This window comes from Struthio camelus, chromosome 7 (genome assembly GCF_040807025.1).
Source record: "Struthio camelus isolate bStrCam1 chromosome 7, bStrCam1.hap1, whole genome shotgun sequence".
NCBI classification, from domain to species: domain Eukaryota; kingdom Metazoa; phylum Chordata; class Aves; order Struthioniformes; family Struthionidae; genus Struthio; species Struthio camelus.
The window spans coordinates 12,781,396-12,796,841 of NC_090948.1; positions in this window are offsets into that span (position 1 = coordinate 12,781,396).

The window sequence follows — 15,446 nt, forward strand, 5'->3', positions numbered from 1 at the left end:
GAAAACATTTTTAACAGTAAGTATGCTGCTGTTCTTTGATACCTTCTATCTCGGGATTACAAAGCATCTTGCAAGCCTTGAACCAGTGCTCATGTTCTCCTTAATGTTACATGGCCAACACAGAGGCAAATGACTAATTCCAGATGGTCGGGAGAGCCAGAGGAATTACGGAGACCGGAATTACGGAGTCTGGTCTCCTTCGTCAGCCAGGCTGACTTCTCTGTCACTCCCTGCTCTGTTTTAGTACTTGAAAATATGACTACTGCCTCATTTCATCCTAACCTGTTTTTTTATCCCTTTCACTTCTAGGACTCTGCGGCCAAACACTCACTTAACTTTCCGGAGGGTAACTGGGGACCAGGGCTTTCCCACACAGCTGCCCAAATCTGGGAGCTGAAATCTAAAATTTGCCACTCGTGGTGGGAAAGGCTTCAGGATGTTGTACTTTGAAAATTAGGTTGCTTATTTATATGCCTAAATATGGAAACATGTTACTTATATTAACACTGCTCTGAGTGAGTGCCCCAGGTATGTAGAAGGTACGGTTTACTTGGACACACGCAGCCAGCTGGTGGGTGGCAGCAGTGGGATTCGGTCCATGTCTTCCAGATCCCTGTGCTCGTGTCCGCTGCAACATGTAGCTCTTGCCCAAGAGACATGGGCAGGGGCCCCCTCAGCATCTGAAGAGGCAGAGAGTGTCAAAATGAAGAAGTAAGTAAGTGCTGAAGTTTGGGTACTAATTGGTTTTGTAGGAACGTGGCAGCGCGTAGGCTCCAGATATGCTGAGACCAATGTCTCAGTGCTGACCCAGACGATCTCTTTGTGTCCTTATGCTCCTCCACCTTTCATGTGTTGTCTTACGTTATAAAAGCCCTGGGGGCAGGAATCATTTTGTGATGGTGCGTTAGTAAAAGATCCGATAATGGTCTGGCTAATGAATGAGCCTTCAAGGCATTGCTGCAGTAACATAAGTGATAAATAATAATAATTATGATAATAATGGAGATGGCATCTATTAGTCAAGACACTAATACAAGCCTAATAAGAATCACAACTGGGTGATGCTTTTTAATCAAAATTAATGGTGTGTGTTGAAATAATATTATGTCAAAATGCCATTGATTCAGCAGCTGGGTAACAGAATTGTAGACTTTTCTCTAAATAAGTGCAGGCCAAAGATAATTAGCTAGATTATTGATACTGACACACTTTAAACGTGCACTTCCCCTTGGGGGAACAACTTCTTGATTCTGAAAGGGCTATTTATTGTTTACAAGTGTTAGAACAGACACAAGAGTGCATTATGTGCCATTATGACCTTTAGAAGCTGTTAATACATGGACCACATTTCCAAATTAGTGCACTTGTATCAAGCACAAAATGCTTAGGCATGTTACCACATTCTCCACCTCCTCTCAAAAAACTGAAACAAAAGTTACCCTCAGAACACTGCTGACAGAAATCATGCACTAGGAAGATAGCACAGGCATGATCTTCTGTGTCAAAGCAATCACCTCTAATTAATAAATACTGATAGTACTAATAACCACAAAACCCCATTTTACCACAGCTGGCCTCCAGCTTATTATTTCATGCAAGTCTAGGGAAATGCAGGAAGTTTTTACCATGTCCTAGAATCTCCAGTGTTTTGTGAAATTCTAAAATCAAGCTCCCTTTTGTAGAAAAGCACCTCCCTCCTCACATAAAAGGGAGGGCAGCTATGAGATCTTCACCTATCCTAGAAAAACAGCTCTTATGCGGCGTGCTTCAGAGCTGGTGACTACTGGGAACACTGCTGTTGTCAGAAGGACTCCTGGATCTTGCGCCCTTTGGGTATCTAGTTGTGGGCACAGGGGTGCCCATGGGATAATACCTGCGATGGCTCTAGGCACCCTATGGCTAAGAGCTTGCTGCAGGGCTGTGTCAGGATATGCTCTCTTTTCAGCTTTTATTGAGCACATCTCTGGTGCCTGCACTGGCGGCTGACATCACCTGTGCCTGCGCACACAGACGAGTGAGCTGAGTGCTGAGGACTCACCGCCTCCTGCACCTGGAGCCCCTTCTGAGGAGCCTGCAGGTGTGGGTCATATTCCAGGGGATGACACCTTTTGGGATTCATGATATTTACCCAGGCAAAGAAGAAGTTCAAAAGCAGTCCCTGCTCAAGCAGCAGGCTGCCTCTGAACCACCATGAGTTTCTTGGAGGCAGAGGATGTCAGGGCAGTGAGGACAGCCAACAGCAACGAGAAGGCATCTTTTTCTGGTACACAGATCTTTACCGTTCCTCTGGGAAGATCTAAAAGACAGCTCAGTGTCCTGAAAAAAGAGGATCACATTGTAGCAGTACAAGAATCAGGTTTTTATGTCTTTCCCTCTGAATGCCACTATTTTATGTTTCCTCGGGAGATGGAAAATCCAGTCCAGGTACAGAAAGGTAGAACTCTATGACCATATCTATAGCACTTCCCACCATTGTGTAATAACATTAAATATCAGTATCAGCAAGAGTGGGTGGCAGGTGATAGAGAAGAGAAAGCACATGACTGGTTTCACCCTTCCCTTCCCAAGTGTCCACCTCTTGGTCCAGAGTGCAATGTACAAGCAAGAAGCAGCATCTGCTCCTCTTCTCCTTTGCCAGTTGGGCTATTCAGGTAGCTCTTGGTCTCAGGTAGGATTTCCATCTTAGGACAGAGACTGTCTCATCAGTGTATCACAACGCCTCTCTGCTGTGTCTCCACCGATGAGAAGTCGTGATTTTCTTGGTGTAAATCTCCTTGCATCCTTCCTTAATGATACTGAGTTTGTTATGATCATCGTTCTTCTGACATCCCATCTATTACAGCACCATTATTCAGTAAGGGCTTTTTTTTTTTTTTTTTTTAAATAATTATTCCACTCTGTTCTTGTTCCAGATGGCTTCTATAATTAGTTTATTACTTTTGCAGATGTTGTATGAAAACTTCAGGATGTGAGCCAACAATGGGTAGATGAAGCTAATGAAAGTGAGCTTTCAGTTGATTATTCACTATGTGGAAATAAATATATTCTGTATGTCAACTAAATGCAATCTGAAATGCAAAGCATGCATCTGGAGCATTTGCTTCCAAATGGTGTGTATTGCCCAAAAAGACAGCCTTGCTCTATTTATCAAGGAGATGGAGACATTTGGGTGGACTCTTCTCATCTATCCCATGTGGCCATGTTGCAGAACCACCGAAGCAGCATGGAACAGTTTGCTGGGGCTTTCAAAACATGAGGAAAGGAGGGGGGATGAAGTACGTTGTAGCTAAAACCTGAACTTCATAGGTAAGTTTTGCAGAGGGAATAGCCTTCAAATAGGGATTTGAAGTTTATGGCTAAGCTGTGCACTGGGAGCCTGTGTGGTGCTTGTTTCAAAGCATCTGGTTTCGGGTGATGTTCTTCGTCCCTTGTTTCTAAGGGCTAGAGGCATGGAAAGGCCAATCTTTTCTACGCAAAAGACCAGGATATTATGTTCAGAAATAAGACGGCAGAGTCCAGTTTCCAGTCCCTAAATGCTACACCTATCTTTCAACCTTACCTGGATCCCTTCCCTCCCTTTTCCAACCCCGAGCAAGGAGGACTTCCCTGTTTGGATTTTATGCCTACTTTCTTACACTTCACTGTATTTTACAGCAGCTGCATCACAGCAAAAGCCCTCTTGCCCTCTCTTCATCTGGTAATGAGATGATCACATATTTACTGATTTTCTGGGATGGCAGTTATTTCATTAAGGGCTATTATTCATTCCCCCTTTGGATTTAGATTGCAATTTAAAAGAAGAAGAAGGAAAAAAAAAGAGACTTGAGAGAACCTCTCTTGCATTGGAAAGCAGCGTTTTCCTCTGAAGAGTGCCAGTACCCATTTATAAGCCCTCCTAGATAGGTTTCAATGTTAATATCCTTGGCTGAAAATGCTTGGTGATTAATAGCATTGACTGGCTAGTTAAAAACATTATCAACCCGGGAGCAGTCGTGCTTCTCAAGTAACAACAGTAATTGACAGAATGTTCAGCAAATAAAATTAGCTTAGTGCTGTACTAATATATAATTAAGATACCTGTAACTCTTTCCCCCTGTTAGGAGATACAACCTCATCATAGTAATGCCAAATGCTTTGGTTGAAAAAAACAGTGATTGGATTTAAAAAAGCCTCATTTTTCTTTTTGATACCTCTCTCCCCCTCCACCCCTTAAAACCCATAGTGGTAAGTTTGCTGGTGTGTTTAGAGGTGCCAGAGAACACAAGATAATTTATGCTTGCAGTTGCACCCACACACTTGTGCCTGCAAACAGGAGGCGATGTATATTTAAAGAGCCACTCATTGGCGGACTCCGTTTCTGCCTAAAATGTATTCCGCCTACGCCTCGAGAACATGAATTATTTATGGCCAAACAAAAAGTGAGGGCATTTAGCAGTGACACCCCGGTGGCCTCAGTGGAAACGAGCAAATTCAGCCTTGTGTGTGCTGCTTCTCCTCGCTCCCATAGGGCAGGTCCACACTGAGCGGGGCCGGGTGCCACAGAGGGTCCTACACCCCAGTGAGGTCCCTATGCCGCAGGAATCCTGTTCGTATGCAAGACGTTGGCTGCATATTCTTCCTTCCCAGCTGCAAACTTACTGTCCTGCTTTTAATCTTCCTCCCTCTTCAGGCACTTCCTAGAAGGGATTTACTGGCAAGGCACATTTAAATATAGCGCACATCTTCAGCTTCCAGTGCGCCGCAGCATCTGGGTCCAGATCTTTCACTGTCACTAAAATCAAGAGGGGAGGGGAGAGATTGACCCTATATATGTGCATTACACTGAGTTATCAGACACAGATAGAAAATAAAACAGGGTAACTATCTCCTTTCTCTTTCCACTGGCAATACATCTCCAGTTATAGCAGAAGTACGGTCCTTAGCTTCCCACATTTTTGCTGGCACTGCAGCAAATATTAATCAATGTGTGGTACCCATCAGACTGTTTTATCTAGATCTGTTATTAACCTCCTTTCCATCAAGCTAGTGTGGGCCAGAGCTGTGTGGAACTACACACCTGTTTGCTCCTTATACAGTGAAAAACCCAGAATCTCAGTAAAACATCAGGTCAGGCTCACGTCAGTGTAGTTCTCCTGCAGCTGGTGGAACAGCCAAGGGAAGGTGAGCGCTCAGCCCTTCCTAGAGAAAAGTATGAGATAGTTTGGCTTAATTTTGGAACTCTGTTAGAACAAGAGAAAAGAAAATATCAAAATCATTTCATTTCAGAGTTAAGGTAGCTTATAGGACAACAACACGACTAGAACGGAAGCAATGGTAGCACAGGACTATTAATAGTAATATTTTGTAGTATGGGAGCATAGCAATTTGGAATATCCAAAATCTAAACTAACTCTAAACCCCCTTTATTGAGGAAAAAACGACTTTACCAGGAACAGCTACCATCTCCTTAACTGGACAATACGGAGAGGGCAGAGATCGATACAATAAAAAAATACTAATGGAATAATGGGAAGTGGGAAGTTTCATTTTCTACATTAATCAGTTCACTAAGACATCACTAACAGCACTCAGAATGCTGTTAAATTCCTACAGTATATTATATAATATATGAAACAGATTTCATGAACTTTTTTTTATATATGTGTGTATATATATATATATATATGTTCACAAGTATACTCACTTAAATCACTCTTATAAAATATTCCCCCTTTTATGGCAATTCCTCTCAAAGCAACTTTCTTCCTCTCTCTGCCTTTATTATCATGATTCTCTGGCAGCCACTTGGATACTTTGCACAGCACCGTTACAGAGCTGACATCTGCTGTGATGCATCTATTCTTATATTTTATAAATAGGCCTATCTCTAGTACCAGGCTATGCCTTTTTTCTCATGTGATTGCTCGTGTTACTGCTTTGCACTGTTTTTACTTTCTAAGTTAGCCAAAAAGAAAAAAAAAGACATCAGGAAACTTTGCTGTCACTTTCCAAAGAGTTTCATTATTATGAGCTGACTGCTTTCGTCAGGGAGAGGGGTGAAAAAGCTGTTGCTATAAGCACAGACGTGGGAGAGAGATTAAGACTCTTTTCTTCTCAAGTAACATTTTCTTCATGATCTAAATCAAAATCAGTAGGACAAAAAAGACATAGCGGGACATCATACCAGGACACTGTAGCAGCAATGCCTTTTGTAAGTTTAGCGTGTGGTTTAGCTCATTTAGCCTTTGTGATGCAGCTCTAATGCTTCCTTGCTCTCATCCCAGGCCATGGGGTTTAAATAGCCCTTCTGAGTTGTTTTATTGACAGTCTTCCCAGGTTGACAAATCTTTCATGCACTTGAACTGGACTGAAATGCTCTGATCTGTTCATTTGTATCCACCTTCTAGTTCAGATCTCAGTGAAAATTGATTGTTTAGCATTTTCATGTGCTAATGGTGGAGAGCTTTCACTTGCTACCATCATCTAGATGAGGAATCATCCCAGAGTGATCTGCCATAGGCGTCCACGAGGCAGTTGCAATCTGGAGAACAAATTAAAAACGTGTTGGGAGGTCAAAATAGCAGGGGTCATCACTGTCATTCACCTTCAAGTCTGACAAGCTGTGGAAGTTTAATCTGAAAATTCTCCTTTTGGCTCAGTGTCACCTCGCTGATGAAATGTGATTTGTCATATTAAGGGGTTGGTGCCAAGTGATCCTTTCTGATTTCATTCTAGGCTGAGGATATAGCCTTGCAATGCATCTGATTTGCTAACATTATCTGTACAGCACGCTACGTTTTTTGGACGGATGTTTTCCACACTAAAATCCTTAGGACTCCTTACCTGCATGGAGGATTCAAACGCCAGATAAGAGTTGTTTAGAAGGCAGATCGACAATATGGCATTAGCAGTTTCAGTCTTGAATTATCTTAATGGTTGAATTACTTTTAATGGTAGAGAGGAGGCTTACTTAGGAGGTTAGCTCCGGGCTGATCCTAAACCTTGAAGAAAACTGCACTCAAGTCTGAATTTCATGGCTTCAATATTGACTTTATGGGCCATATGATGGACCCTATGATGCATCATTCTCTTTTTCATAGGACTTACACTACAGTTAATGGCTTAATGCTTCTGAGCTGACACTTTTAATATAGGTGATAGTATTTCTCTTCACATGGCTCATGAGCAGATAATCGGAGCACTGGAAATTATAGCTCATCTTCTATAAAGCATTATCCTTCTGAATGAAAAAGACTGTGGGTTGCTGTGGGCTGTTAAACAGCTTTTTAGGATATTCCCTTTCAGTACGATATGGAGCCTTGTTAAGAATGATCTACATCTTCAGTGAACCTTTTTTGGGTTGAATAATTAACCTGAATCAAAAGCCTACAAAATTTAGGAACTCTGCAAGTGTATCTGGATCTAAGTATGGACAATGGCCTCTAGAAAAAACCAAGAACCCAAGGTCAAGCGCACTCCTTTTCAAACCCTATCCTTCTACAGGCGCCTTGGCATTCCCTGCCTCATCTGTGCTACAATCTGAGAATCAGGCCGTAATCTATCATTTATAAGGATTATGAGAGGCTGGTGCATTGTGGTGCTTTTAATGTCAGGAGCCTGGGATCCCCATAAGATCTTCTGCTCAAGCAGCAGAAAGAGACAAACCTCCCCACCAGGGAAAAGTCAGCAAACCAAGGCAACACAACCCCAGAGAGAAACCGAGGATAGCTATACAAACATCGTTCTCTACTGATTTGAATTCACCCCATGAGGTGAACTAGTGAATGGAGGGGCCTTAAGAAGACAGCTAGGTCCTGTATTAGGGAATTCTGCATTTTGGGGAGGTGGTTTTAGAACATGGAAGAGGGATATGGTCACTGTCCTCTTAAAAGACAAGGCTCGAAAATGGGTTAGTGCTATGTATAATTACTTTTCTTAGGACATGAGGACATGATTTAAATGCAAATTAAACTATGCTGCTAGAAGGTAGATGTACGGCACTGGATAGAGCTATTTTAGAAAACACAGTCATTTTTAGGAAAATTATCTCCCTCGTCCTGCAAAAAAATGATGACTGTGGAATTGGTGGTACCGGCAATGTTGTATCACTAAGATCAGTTAAACATACTTGTTCTCCAGCACTTGGGCTGCTATAAAACTCTTCTAAAATGAATAACAATGATTGCCTAAGTAGGTCTGATAGGAGACTTTTAAAGTGAAATAATTTTCCTAGCTTTCTTGTAGAATAAAATATATACCACTTAACACTAGCTGGCTGAGAGGGTGGGTGGAAAGTTGGAAAGGTTATAAAGCTTCAACTCATGTCCTATTGGTTCCTGAAGCTATCGGTTCTACTGGAGCGAGCCACACCTGTTTAACTCCCCCAGTAAAGATGCTGTGGAGCTGCTTACCATTTTAACTGGGGGAACCATAGAAACCACTGAGGTCATATTGTGCCTCTCTGAGCTGCTTCGTGGAAGCCACAGGAGGTCCTTCTAGGACCTTCAAACTGAGAAACAGATAAAAGCAACACTTGAAAAAGAAATGAAATTAACACAAATTAATGGAGTACAGCAGTGTATTGGAGTTGGGGAAGTAATTTGTTCGGCTTCCATGAGAGGACTGAACTCCACTGACACTGCTTTCCACTGCTCCACTCCTTTCCATCCATCAGGCTTTTCTGCAGGACTATTGCAGGTTGTACCACTGATCCAGAGACAGAGTTGGGCTTATTTGTCTTGTCTGGGAATTTAACAGTTCCCATTCCGCAGTCAGACCTTCTTCTGCTTTCTCCCAGGAGGTTTAAAAGAAAACAAAACAAAGGAGAATGTTTTGTTGTAACATGACACATTTAGGCATCAAGACTAAGGAATTCTGGTTGGCAAGTACAGCCTGCTTTTGTACCGATTTACAGTGAGCCCAGATGGTAACTCTCACTGATCCAAAGTGTGGCTTATTCATACAAATAGGCTTATGAAAGAACAAGGCATATAATTAAGCAGACCTGGTACATGTGAATGCAGAGGGGTGATGGTGTTAGCTCCTGCCCTGTTGGGCTTGTGTCAGCCCTGCTGGGCTAGGTCTTGGTGATAGCTCAGAACTGGGTTTTCAAGTCCGCAACATCTATAATCAAGGGCCGGATTTGGAAAAGATTTTAGCTTCTTCTGGGATACTAGTCCACTTCAACTTTAGAAATGTCTAAAAATAAAAATAATTCTCTAATTAAAAATACTTTTCCCAAGGAACCTTGGAAATTGCCTTCTCCATAGCCCTTTTGATGATGCTTTGAAAAGAGGGTCATAATAACAAAACCAAGCCAAGTCATCCCTGGAGATTGTCCCCCAGACTCCAGAGCTCAATGAACTCCTCAGGCAGCCAGTGTTACAACAGTGTATCTAACACATTTGCACTCAATATCTATAAGCCAGCCATAAGTGCATAATGTGGTCAGGAAGCCCAGTTCTTGGCCTCTCTGAATGTCGTTGTTTGTGAACAGCTGAGCTATAACCACCTAGAAAAGAGGACTTCAATTGAGCATGGGGGTGATACAAGGCAGGATATAGAAAAATGCAAAGCGAGGGAAAAAAAGAGTCAGAGACCTTTGCGGAGGGTGTTCAAGAACTGCTCAACATCTTGACATGGAGTCTATGCAGAAGACAGAAGTTTTAGTTTTTGAGAAAGGCCAAATATCTGGTCTGGACTGAAGGAGGAAAAGGGTAATGAAAGATGAAGTAGCACTGAAACTGTTTTCTTGCTTTAAACTGGCTTTTTCGCCCCTTTAATCTGCTTAAGAAAGCAGCTGAATGCATCAAGACAGGCAGAGAGGTGAAAGGATGGTCATTTTTTTATGTTGCTGCCACCTATCACAGACACTCTTGCGTATTGGATATGGACATCCTTGTGCAAATACATACAGCCAAGCTGTTTCTCTGGGGTGCATCATAAAGCACATAGTTGCAAGACATTTCTCGTGCCTCTCAAGGAACCTGCTGTTACAGCTGCCAAAAGGCAAATGTCAATAGCAATCAACGCCTGGCTGGGAATATTTCAAGCAAGCATGTACCCAGGAAAAAGGTTCCTTTGTTGCCCGAGTGGTGACACTGACTTACAAAGGTAAGAGAATATCTAGACCAAATAGATACTTTGACACCTGAGGTACAAAAGTGCCTTGCATTAGTGTGACGGCGTAGTGAGACTACGTTGCCTTCCCTCCAGTTCCTATTTCCCCATTTATGGCAGCTTGCACCTGCATGTCCCTGGCATGTAAGTACCCAGAGGCTGTGGGAACATGACTAGCTTTGTGTGTGTTTGGAAAGCCTCCCAGTCTCTATTTCTATGGCTTCTGAGGGCCTCTTACAGGCTAATTACATCAGCAATGTCTTTACTGAGGGGACTAAAACCCCTTGCAAAGAAACAAAGCGATAAATGTTGATCAGGTTTGAATGGCCAGGTGTTACACCACAAGCAAAGCGCTTACTGGAGATGGACGTTTAAATAAGTATGTGGTGTATGCAACAGCCCTTACATTATGCTAAGGCCTCTTTATGCCATTCTGGCATCAGAAAGAAGTTTAAAACCATTATTTTGCCTAGAGAGCCTGCTTGAACATGGCACAATTGCATGAATGCTTATGAATAGTTGAAAATAAATGGCCTAACAGGTTTTTGCTCTCCAGAGGCGGTAGGAAGTACAGGATGAAGCACAGCTTCTCTAAAGGAATGTGAATTTATCTCGGGGGAGCTGAGAAGACTCCTGCTGCTCTGCGTGGACAGCCTGTGGGGCAGTGATTTCAAACGACAGTTGCTCTTCCCTGTTGTCCTGCAAGGATTTAGCCAATCTCTACCCATCAAAAGGGGTTATGTGGTAAATAAAAGGCTGTAATGTGAGGGCATAGGCTCACTCAGCAAAAATCTGTCACCAATTTGGCCAGTGCGGCACTGAAGCAGGACTTGAGTTCTCCATGAAATGATGACTTCTGACGACAAATCAGCTCTTTGTTGGAGATATTTGACAGCTTGGCCCTGGACAGCTGTTCTCACAAGATTTTTGTTTTTTTTGGCTGCTGGCTCTGACCTAAAAGAATTGGCAGAGGAAGGTTGTGGTTACCCAGCAATATATAATTTATATAACTTGAATGTGTGAGGGACTCTTTTGATAAGAATTAGGGAGTGTACTGCAAAGTCTGACAAGCTGTCATGGTGGAGGAAGAGAGCATTACTTGGGCGGGTTGGTGATCTGCCTATTCAGCTAGGATAAAAAATGGATGAGAGCAACCTTTCCACTTCTTTTTGCCTCCAAGTTAGGCCTACTTGCCTTTTTAAGAGTATTTTGGCCTTTCTGATTCAATCAAATCATACCAAGGCGTGAAAGCAAACAGAAAATAACAGGGAGCAATTTAATCATGGGTATGTGTATCTGTATGTGAGTAACAGCTGCTATGACCTGTCCACACCTGTGGTCTCAATGGATTGTGGTATGCGTAATGCTATGGATGCTTATTCCAGCTTATAAGCTGGAGTTCTGGACAGACTCCACAGAGTTTTCGTTTCATGTAGCTCAGCTCATCCTCCCAAACAGGAGAGCTCATAACTGAGATGAGCAGGATAACTATGTCCAAGGCTACAGGAATAATGGTGCATAGGGGAGCACTTTTGGCTTGTTCACCTCTCCTGGCTCTGGAAGGCAGGTTTTGGCAGCAGTCTTAAAGGCATTATGGTTTTGTACATGGCGAAGCAGCGAAGGGAGTACTTATTATTTCCCTCAAAGAGAGAAAGGTTAACACGCTTATATTTTGTTACACATCAAAGACTTTGTATGCAAGAGCTCCTTTATTAATTCTGCTGGCCACAGAAATGACTTCTTAGCCCTAATTCACTGTACTTTAAAAAAAGTTTCACAGTGCTAACCACGGCCAAAAATGGAACATAACTATTCTCTGTCTGCCAGCTTGGTCCCTTTAAAGTCTCCTTTGACGACTCTCTGTAACCTTCTTTCTTTGATTTTAGTAAGATATCTGATTGTATGCTGCCCATTTAAGAGTAGAAAAGCTGCCAGATCGGTCTAACAACGGAGCAATTCATATCCAGGGAGAAGTTAAGATTTGGTTTTCTTGCGTTTTCATTCTCTGCAAGGAATGTGCATACAATGCAAGAGAGCTCAGACGGCCCTTTGTGCTGAGCCAGGCATAGTAAGTGAGAGCTGTTCAACTCCTGTTCATTGGTTATATGTGAAGCTCAGGTTTGAGATAGCATCCACTGTACAAGACCTTTGGCATGACATTCAGTGAAATTATTGCTACTAAAGACTTATCAATCAGTGAAGATATTCTTTAATGACCTTCGTATCTGAAAGCAGAAAAAAAGAAAACAAATCAAAGAGCTATGAAATAGCTCCTTTAAAAGCTTAGTTAAAATATCAAACCTTTGATTTCAGAGAATTAAACAAGATATTTTCTGCCTTGAATGTTCTGATACTTTCTAACAGAATACTCTTATAGCTGGAAATGTCTTCAATATTATAACAGTACAGATTGGTAACACTTCCAAAAGCACCTCAAAAGCAGAGCTGACTGCAGAACAGAGGCAGAGATTGCTTCCTAAAGGCTAATAAGAGTCAAAGATGCTTTCCTGGTGACAGTCAGCAATGACTGTCGCTTAAGAAGCTGAAAGACGTAGGTCAAAAATCCCATTGAAAGTCTGGAGAAGAGAAGGAAAATGATGGTGTTTTTTCTCGAATTACATGGCCAAGCAGAGGCGCTCATAAACATAGTCGCTGTTTCCTGCACCAGATGGAAATGTCTCCATGCAGCCTGCAGGCTGAGATCCCATCCACTAGCCAACTTCCCATGAAGAAAGCTTTAAGAAGCTCCGAGTGAATCACTTACAGGGCAGTTAGCCCCAACAGCCTCTTCTGTGCAGAGCCTGGCCATTTTCTTGCTGATCAAAGTGCTTTGTTTGTGTTGCTTATTGAAAAGGGAAGCTGAAAAAATACGAAAAGTGAAGAAAAATCATAAAAGAGGATTTGCACACCAGAGTAAATGCTGAGTTCAGTCCCTTTTGCTGACTATAATAGCTTTGAGAGATTAATTAATTATTGCATATCCGTACTTTACTGAGGAGAAGAGGGTGTAACAGGAAGGAATGTCTGGAAAGTGAGCCTGGACAAGTTCACATGAGAAATAAAACCTGCATTTGAACAATTATGGGAATGAACATGGAATGAATTAATAGAGAATCACAGGCTTGTCCATTTAGCTGTGGTGACTGTATTAAAACTGTGTGCACTTGTGGAGGAGATACTTTTGTTGATGCAAATAATTATTGAGCCTCTCGAGCTGCTGGCAGAGCTCAGCATCTAGGCGCTGTCTGGACCGTGGTCACAACCCTCAGCAAGGCAGCCTCCCTCAGCACTTAGGCACCACCACAGTATGGCATTGAATCACTATGACTTTTGCCTCCGTTTGTAACGAGACAGCGATTTCATTCTGATGGCCGTCATAAGTTGGGGAGTGACTCTGCTTTGGGAAAAACATCTTTTTGCCCACTGAGCAATTCATTGGTCATCCTGAGCCTAAGGGGTCCCACAAAACTGGGAAGAGGCAGAGAGAGAAGGTGAGTTTGGTTGTCATTTAGCAGCCAAATCTTAGCTTTGGTAAGTGGCTTTTACCTGCCTAAATTCACCCTAGTTGCACATGTCTAGAGCCTTTGCATTTATTCCCTGCCCTAAAATATTGAGCAGTAGCATGCTAGGCAATTAAATAGCTGTCATGCCTTGTCCCAGACCTAGCGGCACTTTGAGGATATATATGACACATGATTTGTACAATCAGTTAGTAAAAACTTTGTAAAGCACTTTGGGATTCGTCTGGATGAAAGGCACTACCATAAATGTAAGATCATTCTCATTATCATTAATATTCTTTTATGAGGGACCTTATCAAAAGCATTTTGAAAACCCAAGTAAATTATATCCACCAAGTCACCTTTATGTACTATTTTATTAACTTTTCAGATGATAAATTACCTAGAAAGAATGATATTGCCTTATGGAGGCTGAAGTGGGGTTGCTTGTTCACGTCGTTTATTTGCCTATATTATTGTAAGGCCACAGGATGCGACTGAGTTCGAGGCCTCATTGTGCCTGAGGCTGTACAAACATGAAATAAGAGACTGTTGACTTTCCATAAAACTTAAAATTTGAATAAACTTGCTGGCTTTGTCTATGCCCAGGTCCTGAGGTCTGTGCCCTCTCCCACCCCAGGGACAGAGCCGGGCTGCAGCCCTTGCAGGCCCTTCTGCTTCGGTGGAGATGGAGGTCCTCCTCAGAGCTCTGGCTGAGCATTGACGGTGATGGCACCGGTGGAAATATCTCTGTTGGCACCCCCCGTAGTGAGCGTACAGAGTGCGTGGCACCCGGCCCGTGCTGACTGCCCTGTCACCCTCCCTTCCAAGCAAACTGCAGCCCAGCTAACCATCTCTGCAGAAGACAGATGAAGGCAGGAGAGAAAAGCGCAGCCCCCAAGGAGCACTGACTGACACCGCGTCTATAAACTTGGGCCTGGCCGGGATGCAGGCTGGGTCTCCAAGGTGCATGGGACCTTTCCCCTCAGTACATCACAGTCTGGGAGAGGGTCTGACCCAGGGGCACGACGTGGCGTCGCCTGGGCAGTGGCTGTCCCTGGGGCGCCTGGTGCAGCAGGGCTGGGGGAGCACCTCTCTGCGGTGTCCCTGTCCCCTCTTGTGGGGTTTGGGTGGTCCCCTGGCTGGGCGCTGTGGGAGAGGGAACAGTGCTCCGCGCATTTCCCTCCTGGATGGACAGTATTTTGCCATGCTCTGCTTCTGCATTAGCTTGCAGTGAGTTTTCCTGTGCTGTTATTGGGGGATAGCACGAGCCTATGCCGAACTCCTTCCTTGGTTTTCAAGGGAGCGTTTTACCCAGTAAGGTGAGCAGAGACCGTGTTTGACAGGTTCACTACTGCGTACTTTGTTGTCTCTCCAGTCTGGGCTAGTCCTAGCTAGTCCAGGTGATTTATTGCCCTGCAGAGCTGGCTGCCACATAACTCCTCCTAAGGTCCTGTTCACCTTCTATAGAAGTTAGAGTAAATCACTGCTGAAGTCACTCTAATTTCCCACAGAAAGCGGCACAGACAAGGGATCTCTTTAGTTACATCCATACAGATAACTCAGGCCAAGTTTTTTTCTTTTTTTTCCCCTGCTTCAGCATCCTGTTTTTCAGCCTCTTCCTCTCCCCACAAAGTTACACGGTTCTGCAGAAGAGATGCATAATTGTGTACATCTGACAGAGAGTTACCGTGAAGAGTGGCGTCTTTCAGCAGAAATGTATATTTGAGTTAAACATGTGCAATAAAGCTGTCACACAACACCAGTGAATTTCTAAGTTCTACTCTTTATATTCCTGGTTGGGGGTTTGAGTGTTTTTCTCTCTGCTGTGTCAGAAATACCTTAAAA